At 47.2% G+C, this 17,161-nt stretch overlaps 1 protein-coding gene across 2 annotated transcripts in view; it reads right to left on the reverse strand.

Annotated features, from left to right (window-relative positions):
• Window positions 1-17,161, reverse strand: part of MED24 (mediator complex subunit 24) — a 355,035-nt gene that overhangs the window by 190,850 nt on the left and 147,024 nt on the right. The gene's annotated exons all lie outside the window — the stretch shown is intronic.

The following is a 17,161-nucleotide window of genomic DNA, read 5'->3' on the forward strand; positions in this document are numbered from 1 at the left end:
ATTTACATGAAACTTGACAAAATTGTAGATATGGTTTGCCCGACGTGCCTTTGCTATGTCTCAATATATGTGCTCCAGTGGATTTTGAGAAATTAACGTTTAAAAAAATATATATATCTGTGACAGCGCTCCGGTTAGCGCCCCGGTTCGCGTACCTGACGCGTAACGGAACTTCGCGAAGCGAAGCTGATTGGCTCTCCGGTGTCTGTCAACATTCTAAACAGTCCGGAGCGGCCGCCATCTTGTCTCTCGGTACGATCGAGAGACAAGATGTGGTGAAAAACGAAGGGGGAAATGAAGGAAAGGGGGCAAGGTAGACCACTCCTGACCCCCTAGGATTGATGAGGGGGATATTAAAGTGCCCCGCGGGGCAAAAAATAAAATAACATTTTTTTTTGCGATTTTACGCCGTAGAGGCGCGGCCCGGTACGCGAACCGGGCAGCTCACCGGGCAGCTCACCGGGCAGCTCACCGGGCAGCTAACCGGCAGCGTAGCTGTCAACATTGTAAACAGTCCAGAGCGGCCGCCATCTTGTCTCTCGGTAGGTTCGAGAGACAAGATGTGGTGAAAAAAGAAGGGGGAAATGAAGGAAAGGGGGCAAGGTAAACCCCTCCTGACCCCCTAGGATTGATGAGGGGGATATTAAAGTCCCCCGCGATTTTTCGCGGTAGAGGCGCTTCCCGGTACGCGAACCGGGCAGCTAACCGGCAGCGTAACGGGAGTCCGCCATCTTGTGTTTTTGGAGCGTCCGGTTCGCGTACCGGGTAGCGTCCCGGTAAGCGTAACAAGGGGAAAACCAAGAGAAACAGTAAAAAAAAAATTAAGGGAATAGATTTCCAGCAAACTTGGCAAAATTGTAGGGACTGTTTGTTTGATGTGCCTTTGCAAGGCCTCAAGATATGTGCACGTGTGGATTTTGTCTAATTAAGGTTAAAAAAAATATATATATCTGTAAGCGTGCTCCGGCACGCTTACGTTACGGGTTTTGTTTGCGCTGCAGAGCCGATACGTCACGGTTATGCGACGCGTCATGAGGCGTCTCACGTGGCTACGTGATACGTCACGTAATAAAGAATATATTTTACAGCTATAGATATTAGCTTTTAAAAAACCAATGAAATTCACTGAAAAAACCATAGGTTATAGACCATATATAGTTAGGAATTTGCATTTACAAAACCTTGAAAATTCACTGAAAAAACCATAGGTTAGAGACCATATATAGTTAGCTGGACATTTTATTGACATAAAACCAATGAAATTCCATATATAGTTAGTTGCACTAACTATATATCGCGCACCCGCAATCCACTGCTGATGATGTCACATATTACATCATTCATGACATGGTCAGTGACATCACTGATGACATCACTGATGACATCTCAAATGACATCACTGATGACATCACTGATGACATCTCAAATGACATCACTGATGACATCATGACACACCAATACCAGTTACTACATACGCACTCACTGATTCCTACGTCTACACACACATTCACTCATTCACCCATACAATCACTCATACATACAGTCACTCATTATTACAACACTATCATATGCACTCATACACCTATGCAGACACTCACACACTGCCACTCATCCATGGAGTTACTCACACACCTAGTCAGTCCTGTAAAGAATCAATCACACTTCCATTTCCTCATCTATACAGTTAAACACAGAACACCATACTTCAGTGACATCACTGATGACATCTCAAATGACATCTCAAATGACATCACTGATGACATCTCAAATGACATCACTGATGACATCATGACACACCAATACCAGTTACTACATACGCACTCACTGATTCCTACGTCTACACACACATTCACTCATTCACCCATACAATCACTCATACATACAGTCACTCATTATTACAACACTATCATATGCACTCATACACCTAGTCAGTCCTGTGAAGAATCAATCACACTTCGATTTCCTCATCTATACAGTTAAACACAGAACACCATACTTTTCACACATATACTAACACATACTTACTCTCTTATACAATCACTGATACAAGTACACATTGATATGCACAGAGTCACACACCTCCCAGCCAGCCACACACACACACTCAGTCTTCCATACATCCACTCATTCTTCAATATGTAAAACATATTTAAACTTTACAAAAACACACAGACACTAGATGATGTCATCAGTGATGTCATTTGAGATGTCATCAGTGATGTCATTTGAGATGTCATCAGTGATGTCATCAGTGATGTCACTGACCATGTCATGAATGATGTAATATGTGACATCATCAGCAGTGGATTGCGGGTGCGCGATATATAGTTAGTGCAACTAACTATATATGGAATTTCATTGGTTTTATGTCAATAAAATGTCCTGCTAACTATATATGGTCTCTAACCTATGGTTTTTTCAGTGAATTTTCAAGGTTTTGTAAATGCAAATTCCTAACTATATATGGTCTATAACCTATGGTTTTTTCAGTGAATATACATATATATATACATACATATATATATATATATATACATATATATATACATACATACATACATATATATATATATATATATATATATATATATACATATATATATATACATATATACACAATTTTCTACAGCTATTACAGTCTCTTGGTTTGTGATCTGTGTACCTGCTATATATCCTTTGAGTATCATCGGCATAGATACTCACAGGCTTTGAAGAGGCAGCTTCATCTGAATACTTTTTATATGTATATTCAAGGGGTAGTGGTTAAGCGTTAAGATAGACTACCTAAGGAAAGGCCTGGAAAATGATTTAATGCTGCTATTGTAAGGATACTGTGGGGCTCCCAACCTGATGAATGATTCAAGCGTGTGAATCTATGAAAGATCCAATGCTGGAGAATCACCAAATATTTAGACCATCTACAACAATGGATAGGATAAGATTAGTGTGTTGAATCAAAAAGAGAAATTATAATCTATGTTGGTCAAGATATAACCTGCCTGCTGTTAAAATGGCCATGTCACTTAGGAAATGCAACCTCTAGTACTCAGAAAGCAAATAAAACAGAGGATCGTGTTTCAATGAAACCTCTCATTCACTATGCAAACCCAAACTATGGTAACAAGCATTTGTAATGCAATAGGTTTGGCAGTTATGTGAGTATAAGCTATTGACATTGCAAATAACAATGCCTTTTATTTTTGTTTTCTTTTTAAAAACTTAAATAAAAGGCATTGTTATTTACAATGCCAATAGCTTAAACGTACGTAACTGCGAGACCTATAGCATTGCAAATGCTTGTTTTATCTGGTGTTTGTGCAGTTTACGTACCAAACATTTGCAGGGCTCAGCTCGTGCATGGACTCTTGGAGCACATCCAGACCCTCTGCTTGGTTCTGGCCCGGCTCTCCCTTTTAATTTATTTGCTTGTCCATCTCAACCTTTGTCACCCGTACCTCTGTGTTAATTATATCGAATGCGGCTCCTGGTGCATACATGTCATGATACACACACGCGCCTGAGCGCGCGCTCTGCAGCTCAGGATGGGGCACGCTAAGCAATTTTTTTGCCAGTCTTGGGCAGCTGACTTAAGCCAGGTTTGATCGTTCAGCCCCCTCTAGTTTGTGCTCGACTGAGTGTGTATACACATGTCTGGATATGGGAAAATAATTAATAAGATTTCCTCCCAAGCTACTGAGGCACTTGGACCCGCTCCCCTTCATTGACACTCAAGGGTCTGGCTACACTGGACTGTTTACGATATTACAGTGTCTCAACATAAAAATAATTCCTAATGACAACAAACCCACACAAACAGAAAGCGCCCTGCACACATATTTGCAGGAGCCTTGTGAAATATGCTGCTGGATTTGTGTGCAAAAGATAAGACACTTGAATTATCCAAGATTCTTAAAACTCCCTTGGGCAGGGCGGAGTCAACAATGCTGGCCTCTCAGATTCCGGACAACCGCAGCCCACAGGTTGCCCACCGGGCCCTCTCGAGAATAGTTTGCCAATGCTTTGTCCAATAAGAGCACTCCTTGTGAATACTCATGCCCTCATGACCTGCCCTCAGACTCCCTGTTACTTCTCACCCCCTGATTGGTCACCCCAGCGCACAGTGGCACTCGCCGCCTTTGTTCCTTTTCTTTTCATTCTGGTGAGGAGCCAATCAGACAGCCAGAAAGAGCGGACAAGGAGCCCACAGAAATGCCTGCAGTGGGCATCAATAGAGAGAGAGAGAGGAGAAATCTGAACTTTCTTTCTCTACGCATTTCAGTCAGCAAGTTCCAAACATACCAAAACATTCTTGGGCCGATTCCAGGATACTTCCTGCAGTTTCACTGCAGTTCATGGCCATCCAGCTGCTTAAACGGAGGAAGGGTTAGTGGCTGTTTGTTTCCGCCGGTTCAATGTGCCTTTCCTTCAAAACAAGTGAAGAGACCTTTCAAGTACATGCTTTCTCCGTGGAGCCGAAGGGGGGGGGGGGGACGGGGCAGGGAAAGTGAAAGTGCGCGCGCTGAGTAACCCTAGCCCTACACGGGGACAGGAGATGTGCATGAGTGCGGAGTGTCCAGATGCCGTGCGCGTGCACATCGCCTGTCCAGGCACGCACATGTTTTGTCTCCCTTTGCAAACCAAAGCGACGACAATAGTCTCGCCAAGACGAATCAGCGCATGTGCTGCATTCGCTAGGCGTGACCTAAAAAGGGTCAACATGCATCTATCCTTTCTCTGCAACGGCCTCCCTCTATTGCAAACATTATACTGATTTGAACATACAAGCTGGCTTATTTTGAGATGGCAGAGTATCGCTCCTCTTTCCATGCGGTGTCTCTCACCCTTCCCTCTTCTCTCCCACCTTCATTATCTGTTTACTTCTCCTGCTCCTACCCCCCCATGAATCTCTCCCCTTGCCTGCTCTTGCCCTATCTTATTTGTGCTTATTGTTTATCTAAAATTGTGATATTTTAATCCTGCGGCGTGTTTTAAAGACTGTTGCACTTTAGTGTTGTGTTTACATAGCTTCTTGCTCTGTTTTCCTTCCTGCCTGGGCCCCGTTCCACCACGGGTTTTCCCGTTTGTGTGGAGGGCACGCCGGCAGAGATTGGGTCCCCGCTCCCATTGGCTGCTCTCAGTCAGGTGGGACGCGAGACACGTGACCTGACGTATTTAATCAGGATGTCCCTATTCGCGCACAGCGAATGCGCACAGCGAATATGCGCCGAAGTTGCGCCTAAGTTAAGCCCGTCTGCGCTGAGGACGGGCTGCAGGACGGGCTGTGCAGAGAGGAGACATCGTTGGGCAGCCAGGGAACATGGTCTTATGCCTATACGGATATAGTTGCACTTAAGTCTCCTTCCCTACCCTGTCACCATACCTTCCCCCCAGAAGCTTTTCTTCGCTCTCCGTTATGCTGCTGCTACACTTGTAATATCGAGTCCCCTCCCCCTTATCCCCCTAAAGGGCAGTCACCGGCTAATACCCCCGCCACGCCCACCATCTATACGGAAAGGGGCTTTCTCATCAATGCCAGGTCATTGATTAAAAATAACATTGCGTTTCATGACTTTGTCACAGCCAGGAACCCTTCATGGGTCTTTATTACCGAAACTTGGGCGTCTGAATCGTCTGGTCCCGATCTCCTGTACGCTATCCCGGAGGGCTATGCGCTATCATAGACTGGACAGATCAGGACGTAGGGGTGGAGGGCTGGCGATTCTTTATAAAGTTTCATCTGTTTGGCGCATTAAAACTCTTTCTGCGCCATCAGACCTCTTTCAGACTTTTCTATATCCTCCTCTCCCTCAGTGTCCTTTACCGGTCTCCTCATCTATAGACCCCCCGGCCCCAGATCCAGCTTTAGCCTTAATCTATTTAAAATCTTAGAGCCCTATTTTGGCAAACCCCACCTTACGGTTCTGGGGGATCTAAATTTTCACCTAGACGATCTTTGTTCTAAGGACACTCTTTCTTTGGTGGACCCCCTGGCTGCATGTGGCCTTCATCAGCTAGTAAATAGTTCCACCCACCTGGCTGTCCATATTCTTGACGGGGTGTTCTCCAACGACTCCAGACTTTCTGTGGGCCCCCCTATTCCCCTGGTCTGCTCAGACCATCTGGCGGTTCCTTTGGAACTTAAATCCCTTCCCTCCTCTTCACCACAACAGGGTTCTATTAACAAAGAACTCAAGCGGTAGGGGTATCACAAATGAATCTCTTGCCCCCCTCATAGCGCAGACCACTATTTCTCCCACAAAGGATGTCAGTGATGCCGCACTGGAGCTTGCCAACTCTATCTCCAGAGCAGTAGATCTTTTAGCCCCTGCCTCTCTGCGCTATTCAGCTAGGCGGAAACCTTCTGCCCCCTGGTTTACGGAGCCTCTTAGGCTTCTGAGGGAGGGATGTAGGAGGCAGGAGAGGCAATGGCGGAAAACCTGGAACTCCACAGATAGAGAAACACATAAGCTTTTGCTTGGAGAATATAAGACTAGGGTCATTAAAGAAAAGCAAGACTACTTCTCCAGGCTTACGTCGTCCCTCACCTCCTCTAGGGAATTATTCAAGATCGTTGATTCTTTGTGTTCTCTACAAACTCCCGACCCCATCATAGGTTCACAAGAGCTGTGCGACAAGATCGCACAGTTCTTTCATACTAAAATCGCTGACATCTCTCTCACTTTGGAAGCACATTGAGATCTAATGTACTCCCATTCTTTCCCGACTCAATCTGTCTTAGAGTGCTGGGCGAAAGATCCCTCCAAGAACCTGACCAACTTTCCGCTTCTTACCCTCGATCAACTAGACTCTCTGTTAAATAGGACAAAATCAGGTTCGCCACTGGACCCTGCCCTTTGAAGGTCCTGAAGGATTGTAGGGAAACTCTGTTGCCTCCTCTCCTGGAGGTGATGAACCGGGCTATGACTCAGGGCCTATTCCCAGCACCCTGGAAAAAGGCCATAGTCAAGCCGTTACTTAAAAAGCCTACTCTGGACCCGGAAACCCTTAAAAACTTCCGACCGATTTCTTTATTGCCTGCTCCAGGTAAAATGCTAGAATGACATCTTAATCAGCATCTGACTGCTTTCCTCGATGCCTCTGGGTTCCTGGACTAGTCTCAGCATGGCTTCCGAAAATTCCACTGCACCGAGTCGGTGCTCACGGTAGAGATAGACAATATACGATCAAAGGTCGACCGAGGCCAGACCACTCTTTTGGTCCTACTCGACCTGACCGCAGCCTTTGACACCCTGTCTCCCTCGACTTTAACAGCTTGTCTGAGAGAGATAGGGGTGGAGGGCCCAGCATTGAGTCTTTTGTCCTCTTTCCTCGACCAGAGAGAGCAGAGGGTCAAGCTAGGAGAGTTCCTCTCCCCTGCTAAGCCTGTGCAATGTGGGGTCCCACAGGGGTCGGCCTTGAGTCCGACCCTCTTTAACATTTACGTGGCCCCACTAGCCAGGCTAGTAAGATCACAGGGGATGGAGGTGGTGTCATACGCCGATGACACCCAGATTATGGTGTCCCTCTCCCACTCGGTGAGTACCTCCGCGCTCAGCTTCAGGAACTGCATGCAGGCAGTCTCCGAATGGATGATTTCAAATGAACTGAACGGAGAGAAAACCGAGGTCTTGATCTTCGGTAAAGATCAAGACATATGGTGCAATGACTGGTGGCCGCCGTCTCTTGGAGCCTGTCCCGTGCCGTCAAACTCCGCCCGGAATCTTGGCGTGATCATCGACACGTCGCTGGCCATGACACAACAGGTCAATAGAACCGTATCCACCTGTTGGGAAGTTATTAGGGTTCTCAGGAAAATCGCCCATTATCTCTCCCCTCAAGCCCGCAAACAGACCGTGGTCGCCTTAGTTGCATCACGGCTGGATTATTGCAACGCACTATATGCAGACACCAATAAAGGCCTTATCCAACGCCTCCAGACCATCCAGACCGCGGCTGCCAGATTTGTTCTGGATGTCCCTAACACCGCCTCTGCTACTCTTGCCAGGAAGAGTCTCCACTGGCTTCCGATCCAGTCTAGGATTTCTTTTAAAATCCTATGCCTGGTCTTCAGTGCTCTAACCTGTGGAACGCCCTTCCCTCTGAGATCAAAACCCAACCCTCTATGGCCCTTTTTAAGAAAGCCCTAAAAACGTGGTGTTTCATTAAGGCCTACCAGTAAGCATGCTCTTTGTCCTTACACTCTATTTGGTTAGGCGCCTTGACGCCCGTTGGGCTAAGTAGCGCTATATAAATCTGGCTTCATTCATTCATTCATTCATTCATTCATATCTTGACCTTACAAGTAACTATGTTGCCATGCTCTAATAACTGTGTAACCTTTGTAACGATGTAACCTGTAACTAGGATCTAATACTCATGTAAAGCTCTCCGATACCTCTGGGTCTACCCAGCGCTATATAAAACCTTTAAAATAAATAAATAATGAATATGCTACTTACCAGTATGCATCTGTTCTTGGCATGTAGGGCTGCTAACATTCATATCTTTTGCATTAGATCGCCGCCTAGTGTTGGGTCCGGATGATCGCACATTGTTGTCCTGGAAGAGTCTTCGAAGTATCCTGAGATAGGTGGCTCCTCCCCTGGACTACAGTGCGCATGGGCATCGGCTCCATCCCCAGATTGTTTTTAGCCATTGTGGCCGAGATGGAGTGTAAAGTGTAAAGGATGTCCATGCTAATGATTGAATGCAAGAGTATGTCTGCAGCTGCGACAGGCACCGGGGAGGAGGGTGGGCGATATGAACGTTAGCAGCCCTACATGCCAAGAACAGATGCATACTGGTAAGTAGCATATTCAGTTCGAGGCATGTGGGCTGCTAAATTCATATCTTTTGCATAGAATATATAGCAGTCCCTCCATTAGCGGCGGTTGCCCGTGCCAGCTGCAGAAACCTGAAAAAGTGTCTTGAGAACAGCCTGCCCAACAGCTGCTTGCTGTTTGGAATGCACATCAACACAGTAGTATTTTGTAAAGGTATGTGGTGTAACCCATGTGGCTGCTCTACAAATGTCCTCTAAAGGAATGTTCCCCAGGAAAGCCATGGATGCTCCCAATTTGCGTGTGGAGTGCGCCCTTGGGGGTATTGTTAAGGTGCGTTTAGCCTTTTGATAGCAGACCTGGATGCACTTAACAATCCATCTGGCTATTCCTGCTTTGGAAATAGGGTTGCCCTTGTGCTGTGGCGAGAAGGCAACAAAAAGTTGTTATGTTTTCCTAAAGTGTTGTGTCCTGTCAATATAGTACATCAACGCCCTCCTAACGTCCAAGGTATGGAGCATTCTTTCCGCCACCGTTTGTGGGTTTTGGAAGAATGCAGGCAAGTCAATAGTTTGGTTGAGATGAAACTGTGACACCACCTTCGGAAGGAATTTGGGGTTAGTACGTAGTACCACCCTATTTGGATGAATTTGTATGAATGGCTCTTGGATTGTGAGCGCTTGCAGCTCACTGACACGTCTCAGTGAAGTGATAGCAATAAGGAAAGCCACTTTCCATGTTAGGAACTGGAGTTCACACGAGTGTAGTGGCTCAAAAGGTGGTCCCATCAGCCTGGTGAGGACCACATTGAGATTCCACACCGGAGCTGGCGGTGTTCTTGGGGGAATGACTCGTTTCAGACCTTCAAGGAAGGCCTTAATGGCAGGCACTCTGAAGACAGAGAGATGCTGCCTGTTCTGAAGATAAGCTGCTATGGCGGATAGATGTATCCGAATGGAAGTGTACGCTAGATTGCACTTGTAAAGATGTAACAGATAGCAAATGATGTTAGGGATAGATGCATCTAGCGGGTTTATGTTGTTGGCTGTACAGTGAAGGACGAAACGCTTCCATTTTGCAGCATAGCATGCTCTGGTAGTCGGCTTCCTTGCCTCCTTGATGATGTCCATGCATTCTGGAGGTAGGTGAAGGTAGCCAAACTCTAGGACTTCAGGAGCCAGATCGCCAGGTTGAGCTGTTGCGGATCTGGATGCTGAATGTCTCCATGGTTCTGCGTCAAAAGCCTGGGCGTTAGGCGCAGCCTTTGATGCGGCACCACCGAGAGCTCCAGAAACGTGGTGTACCATGCTTGGCGTGCCCACGTTGGAGCAACTAGGATGAGTGTCATCGAGTGCTGCCTTAGTTTTCTTGCCACCAGCGATATCAGAGGTGCTGGTGGAAAAGCGTACGCAAATTTGCCTGACCAGTTCATCCATATCGCATTCCCCTGCGACTGTGGGTGAGGGAACCTGGCGGCAAAGTGTTGGCATTTTGCGTTTTCGTTTGTGGCAAACAGGTCTATCTCCGGATGACCCCACTGCTGGAAGTACGGGAGGAGTACTGATGGATGTAACTCCCACTCGTGCATTTGATGGCTGTATCTGCTGAGCAGATCCGCCATCTGATTGTCCTTGCCCGGGAGGTGTTCTGCCATGAGGAAAATGTTCCTCTGAATGGCCCACTTCCACATGCTCTGAGCCAGATGAGACAGCTGCGGCGAGTGGGTGCCTCCCTGCTTTTGAATGTAGTACATCGCTGTCATGTTGTCCGTCCGGACTAACACTACTTTGTTGCACAGATGTACATTGAAGGACTTGAGCGCCATGAAGATTGCCATCAGTTCTAGATAGTTGATGTGCATCTTCTGTTGCTGCGTCGTCCATAGTCCCTGCACAGTGTAAGTGAGCAGATGAGCTCCCCATCCCTGGAGAGATGCGTCCGTTGTTAGGGTAATCTGTGGCACTGGCTCTTGGAACAGTCGGCCCTTGCAAAGGTTGTGTGGAGTCCACCAATGCAGAGAGTCGTACGCCCGACTGGTAACCAACACTAGGTCTGTCAATTGTCCCTGAGCCTGTGTCCACTGATTTGCTAAGCACTCCTGGAGCGGACGCATATGTAACCTTGCGTGAGGGACTATGACGATGCAGGAGGCCATCATGCCAATCAACTGCATGAATACTCTCGCTGGAAGCGAGTGTTGTGGTCTGAACTTTTGGATTAGAGACTGCATGCTGTCTATCCTGACCTTGTTTGGCTGAGCCATGGCTGTCAGGGTATTTATCGTCGCGCCCAGAAACTGCCGCACATGTGCTGGTTGAAGGTGCGACTTTGGGTAGTTCAGCGAGAAGCCCAGATTGTGAAGGAGGTGAATGGTAGTCGACATGTCCGCGGCGCACTGTTGTTCCGACTTGGCTTGAACGAGCCAGTCGTCTAGGTAGGGGTAGACATGGATGTTCTGCCTCCTGAGGTGCGCCGCTACCGTCGCCAGACACTTGGTAAACACTCTTGGGGCGGTGGTCACTCCGTAGGGTAGGACTTTGAACTGATAATGCCTGCTTTGGATAGTGAACCTGAGATATTTTCTGTGGGACGGGTGTAGTGGTATGTGGAAATAAGCATCCTTGAGGTCTAAGGTTGCTAAGAAGTCCCCTTGGTTCAGTAAGGGAAGAATCTGTTGCAGTGTAAGCATATGGAAATGTTCTGATAGTATATACAGGTTGAGGGGACGCAGATCTAGAATGGGTCTGAGAGATCCGTCCTTCTTTGGAATAAGGAAGTACAGGGAATAGACCCCTGTGCCTTCCTCCTCCACTGGCACGAGCTCGATTGAGCCTTTTTGCAGCATCACCACTACTTCTTGCTGCAATAAGTGCAAGTGCTCTGCGGACATAGGCCGTTGCCTTGGTGGAATGTTGGGTGGAGTGGACTTTAACTCTAGACAATAACCGTACTGGACAAGTTGTCGTACCCACCTGTCTGTGGTGATGTTTGTCCAGACTGGCAGGAACTGCTGGAGTCTCCCCCCGACAGGTGTTAAATGGTCGGGGGGCAGTGACAGAGAGTCACTGTTTGTTTGGGGCAGAGGAACGGGAGTTGTTGTTTCCTCTGCCACGTCCTCTGGTGCTGTTTCCGCGATAACCCCCTTTATTCTGTTTGGGGTACGAGGACTGTGCTCCACCTCTAGTGAACTGTGATTGTTGACCCATCTGTCCTCGGGTGACTCCACGTGCACCTGAGCGACGAAAAGTGTTGCCCCGGAATTGTTGTGACTGAAGGGCCCCCATAGACTTAGCTGTTTCGTTGTCTTTCTTAATCTTTTCGAGGGTGGTGTCAACATCAGGACCAAACAGTCTATCAGGATTGACTGGCTGGTTGAGTATGGTCGTTTGAATGTCTGGTTGAAACCCTGATATGCGTAGCCACGCTTGTCGTCTCAGCATGACGCTAGTGTTAATAGCCCTAGCTGCTGTGTCCGCGGCATCAAGTGCACACTTTATGGCTGCGTTGGAGATGAGTTTTCCCTCCTCTATAAGCAGTTTGGTACCCTCTTGAAACTGTGGAGGCAGGTGTTGTAAAACTTGTTCTAGGGTGTCATAATGCGCCCTATCATAGCGTGCCAATAGCGCCTGTGTGTTTGCAATACGCCAGAAATTGGCAGCCTGCGCAGCTACTCTTTTGCCCCCTGCCTCAAGCACTTTAGACTCCTTGTCTGGGGGAGGAGCTTCACCCGTTGTCTGGGAGTTGGCCCTTTTTCGGGCATTTGCGACCACAAGAGAGTCTAGTGGCAACTGTCCCCGAATGTATGCAGGGTCCGCAGGTGCTGGTCTGTATTTCTTCTCGATGCGTGGATTAACCACCCTCGCCCTGGTAGGCTCTTTAAAGATTTCCGCAGCATGCTTAAGGACACCTTTGAGCATAGGAAGTGTCTTGACTGTCCTTTCAGAGACTGAAAAAGTGTCAAACAGAAAATCTTCCTCTACTGGGTCAGCATGCATGTCTACATCATGATTAGCAGCTGCCCGTTCAATGAGTGCATGAAAACCTGCAGAGTCTTCTGTGGGGGATGCACGTGCATTGAAAGGCTGTGGGTCTTGCCCCACATTTTGGATCCCCTGGTCACCTATGTCGTCATAGGAATCCTGTTGTGCATCGGGCTCATTGATGGGGAAAGTGTACTGGTCATCTTGTCCATATTCCTCTCCCTCAGAGTGGTCAGGGGAAGGTGTTGGACTCCTTCTAGGAGGAGGCTGGATAGGTTCAATCACGGCTGGAGCGTCCTGTACAGGCCTTTTCTTCTTTAGTGGGATAACATAGGTGTCCACTGGTTGTGAAGTGATCTTCCTCTTGTAAAGGGTCAACTTGCCCGTGTCCGCGTCGATAAAACGCTCAGAATCGTCTCCTGAGTCGAGTTGTCGACCCAATACTCCAGCAGACGTGGACGAGTCCGATGTCTTTGGCGCAAAGGCCGTTGGTGCCTCCTTCGGTGGCAGAATGAAGAGAAGTTTTCCTGCAGGCTTTGCCGGCAAGTCCATCGGCTTCTGGGGCGACGGCGCCGGAGCCGACGTCGCAGAGGCCTTATCCCGAATTCTTTGGAGTGAAGTGGTGATGAGGGATGCGTCACTCACAGCGGTACTTGGCGCCGACGAGGAGGCCTTCACCTTGCCTTCTGTTCCGACGTCCTGTAGGCCCTTTGGAATCTTAGACGTCGATGCTGCAGCCGTAGACACAGAGTCTTTGGACCGATGTGTTGAGCCTCCGCTCTTCGATCCGTGTGATTTTGCAGCCTCCGTCGGTACCGGAGTCTTGTCGCTGACTTTGGTGGACTTTGACGGCGTTGCCCCCGTCGAGCCGTGCAGGGCGACCTTCTTAGAGGATGCCTCCTCCGCTGACGGCTTCGGCACTGTCGAATCGACAGTTTTCTTCGACTTCTGTGGACCGGAGGTCGACGGAGTCGATGAGGTAGCAGGCTTTGGTGTTTTTGTTGGAACGACCGCCATCTTAGGTGCACTCGAATCCGTAAGTTTCGGTTTCGTTTTCGGGTCGGCCATTTTAGGCGTAGTCGATACCGATGGTTTCAGTTTCGGTTTCGATACGGGCTGCGTAGCAAGTATGTCCGTGGCCGGGCCTGAAGGCGGGGCCATGGCTTGCGGTGCAGGGTCTTGGGTAAGGCCGAGTGGCGATCCTGTGACCCGAGCCTTATCGGCGTAATTTTCGGGGCATAGCTCATCCCCTGAGCTATCTTCCGCGGCCCCATAAACTTCTTCGACGTCCCTTACCTCGTCGACGTATTCAAGGCCTTGATCTACGACTCCGTCGTCGTCTTCCCGATCTGCTTCGACCTCCGTCGCGGGCGGTGAGATTTCAAGATGATGGCTTAGGCCCTCTTCTTCCTGGTCGCCGAAGATGTTATCTGGAGCCGGGGCCGCTTGTCTGGCCTCAAGGCGCACCGCGCGCCGAAGCTTGAGCGTCTTCTTCGACCTGAATCTGGAGCAGGCCATGCAGTTGTCCTCGTTATGGTCTGGCGAGAGGCATTTGTTGCAGACCGGGTGCACGTCGATATGTGGGTATTTGGACCCACAGACGGGACAGTATTTAAACGGGCTCCGCAACATGTTGAAAAGTTGTGGTCGTGTTGCGATGAGAAGGCCTCGATGTCCGAAGAGTGATACGACTCCGCAGATTCCGACTCAAAGAGACGGAAGAACTCGAGACCGTGCGCAAACAATACCGACGTAATGAAACGAAGGCCTTTTGGCCTTAAATAAGCTAGTTTTCTCGGTTCCGACAGAGAGACGTCGAGACCGCATCCGAACCCAATGGCGGAAAAAAACAATCTGGGGATGGAGCCGATGCCCATGCGCACTGTAGTCCAGGGGAGGAGCCACCTATCTCAGGATACTTCGAAGACTCTTCCAGGACAACAATGTGCGATCATCCGGACCCAACACTAGGCGGCGATCTAATGCAAAAGATATGAATTTAGCAGCCCACATGCCTCGAACATACATTTATACTTGTCTACCAAAGAACCCCACCGTAAACCTACAGAAACTAAGGAAGTGATTGAAATGCACCTGAATCTATGTAAATGTGGCCAAACTTGCCATGAAAAACTCCACTGGATCCAATGAATGTGAAGATTAAATTCAAATCAATCTGCATTATCTCCTAGAATAAAACCATCATATTTATAACACACAACATACCCACTAAAAAACTTTGATCAGCATCATCACACCTATCCTACATCACCCATTCAACAGTCAGAAATAATAAGGGCTATCAATGGGAGTACTTGTCCCAAATTCGTGGAACATGCTGGACCACCTTCTTAGAGCCAAACTACCTTTGATTCAGAAAACGTTTTTTACCCTGTGCTCAAGACTATTCAAAAAAATGTTGGTCGTGCTAACGACCCGCTCTAATTGGACTGTAATGGTATATCTGTAATTCATTACTGCTGTTTATATGCTTTGCTCCCCTGTCTATATATGTTAGTGGCACAAAGTTATGTAAGATGACAATTTAGCACTTTATAACACATATAAATAAAGATGGCTATGCATTTAATTTATCATTTATAAAGCGCATGTAATCCAAAAGGTCTCTTGGCGCTGAAGTAAAACACTAGTTGGAAGGATTAATTTTGACTCCAATTAAAGCCCAAGGCTTTTGTTAAACAGACAGGTTTTTTAGAGTGTTTCATGAGGGACAAAGTATCCACAGAATGGCGGATAGTCCGTAGCAGAGAGTTCCAAGTAGGGGGCGCGAACACCACAAAACTCCTGCCTCCCAATCTGCTCTTCTAAAATTTGGGGAAATCAATAAATGGGATTGGGCAAATCTTAAATTACGGAAAGGGACATATCTTGTAATCTTGGAGGCCACAAAATTCAGAGCTATTTATACTCTTAAAAACTATACAACAAAGTTTCAAATCTATCCTTTGTTTCACAGAGAGCCAGTGTAGCTTTTTCAGTAATGGCGCGACATAGGTATGCCTTGGAACGCCAAAGATTAACCTGATCGCCTTGTTTTGTAGCACCTGAAGTTTGTGTAGAATATGATTGGGCAGGCCGGCTAGAATCACAGTGGCATATTCTAACCTGGATGAAATAGAAGCTAAAGCCATTACTTTACGTGCTTCCACAGACACTGAGGGGATAATTTCCGTACATTTTTCAAAAGGAAAGTGCATTTAGACATTACAGATCCCACATGAGTCTGCATAGCCAAATTGCCAACAATCGTCACCCCCAGGATCTAAACCACTGGTTAGAGGAGACAGGCAAAGGACCTAGATCCATTTGTCTTTATTAGACAAAATCACAGTATCAACCATCTCTTTCCCTTCATGCTCGATCTGTCCTTTCATTTCAAATTATTGTCATTTGGGTTCTACAACAAACAGCTCCCCTACATCACCTTAACAGCCACCTCGGGCCACTAATTATTGCCATAAAGTCACCTTCTTCCAATCTATGACGACCATAATTCGTATCTTAGTCCTCGTAAAGACTGCTTCCTGAAACACTTGCCGCCTTTACTACTCCCAACCCGTTTCACAATCTCAAGCTGGTCGGCTCACTATGTTTGGAGGTCCCAAGTTCCTTATGCAAGTATTCATATAATTCCATTTTCACACTTGCCACTTCAACTTTGCGAACAGAGATGTGACTTCACCCTGAAGACCTTCAAAGAGGCCTTCAAGAAGCACCTTTGACCATTTGTGCTACTGACCAGCAATGTACCTGTAAACTGTTCATAGCAGGTATGATTCATGCTTACACCCCAGTTTAAACCTCTATTCGCCAATACTCATTTTAGAAAGAATAATTCTTTTAACGTGGTGAAAGCCTTTTACATTGTGGCCCCCACATTCACTTCCCGATTAATTCTGGCTAACTGAAGGCCATTGGAAAATCCACAAACATACTGAAGGAGTATGTTGCTTACCCTGTAAGCATTTATTCTTAGGGTGTAGTGCTGTAGATTCACAAGCTATGCAAACTCCAGCCATCTAATGTTGTGCCCAGACTCTGCAAGTTGTTTTTCCTCGAGGAAGTTTTATAATCAAAGTCTCCCATTACATCCGCCTCCCTCACCCCTAGGTACAATGGCACACTGTACCATTATCAGTTTCAATACTTCTATATAAAACTTTATCAAGAATCAACTACTGTGTATGAGGCAACCATTGTAGGCTATTTTCATTCAAGATTCAAATTAATAGGTACATATTAATACCAATAATTTACTACTTCAAAATATGTAGCCCCTTCTGTTCGCACTGTCTCCCAATCACATTCTAGTGACTCACTGAGCCCAAGCAGCAAAATGCAAGCCCACCTCAAAATCTAAGGCAATGCTCTACCCTCGGC

This window comes from Lissotriton helveticus, chromosome 5_1 (assembly GCF_964261635.1).
Source record: "Lissotriton helveticus chromosome 5_1, aLisHel1.1, whole genome shotgun sequence".
Taxonomy (NCBI): domain Eukaryota; kingdom Metazoa; phylum Chordata; class Amphibia; order Caudata; family Salamandridae; genus Lissotriton; species Lissotriton helveticus.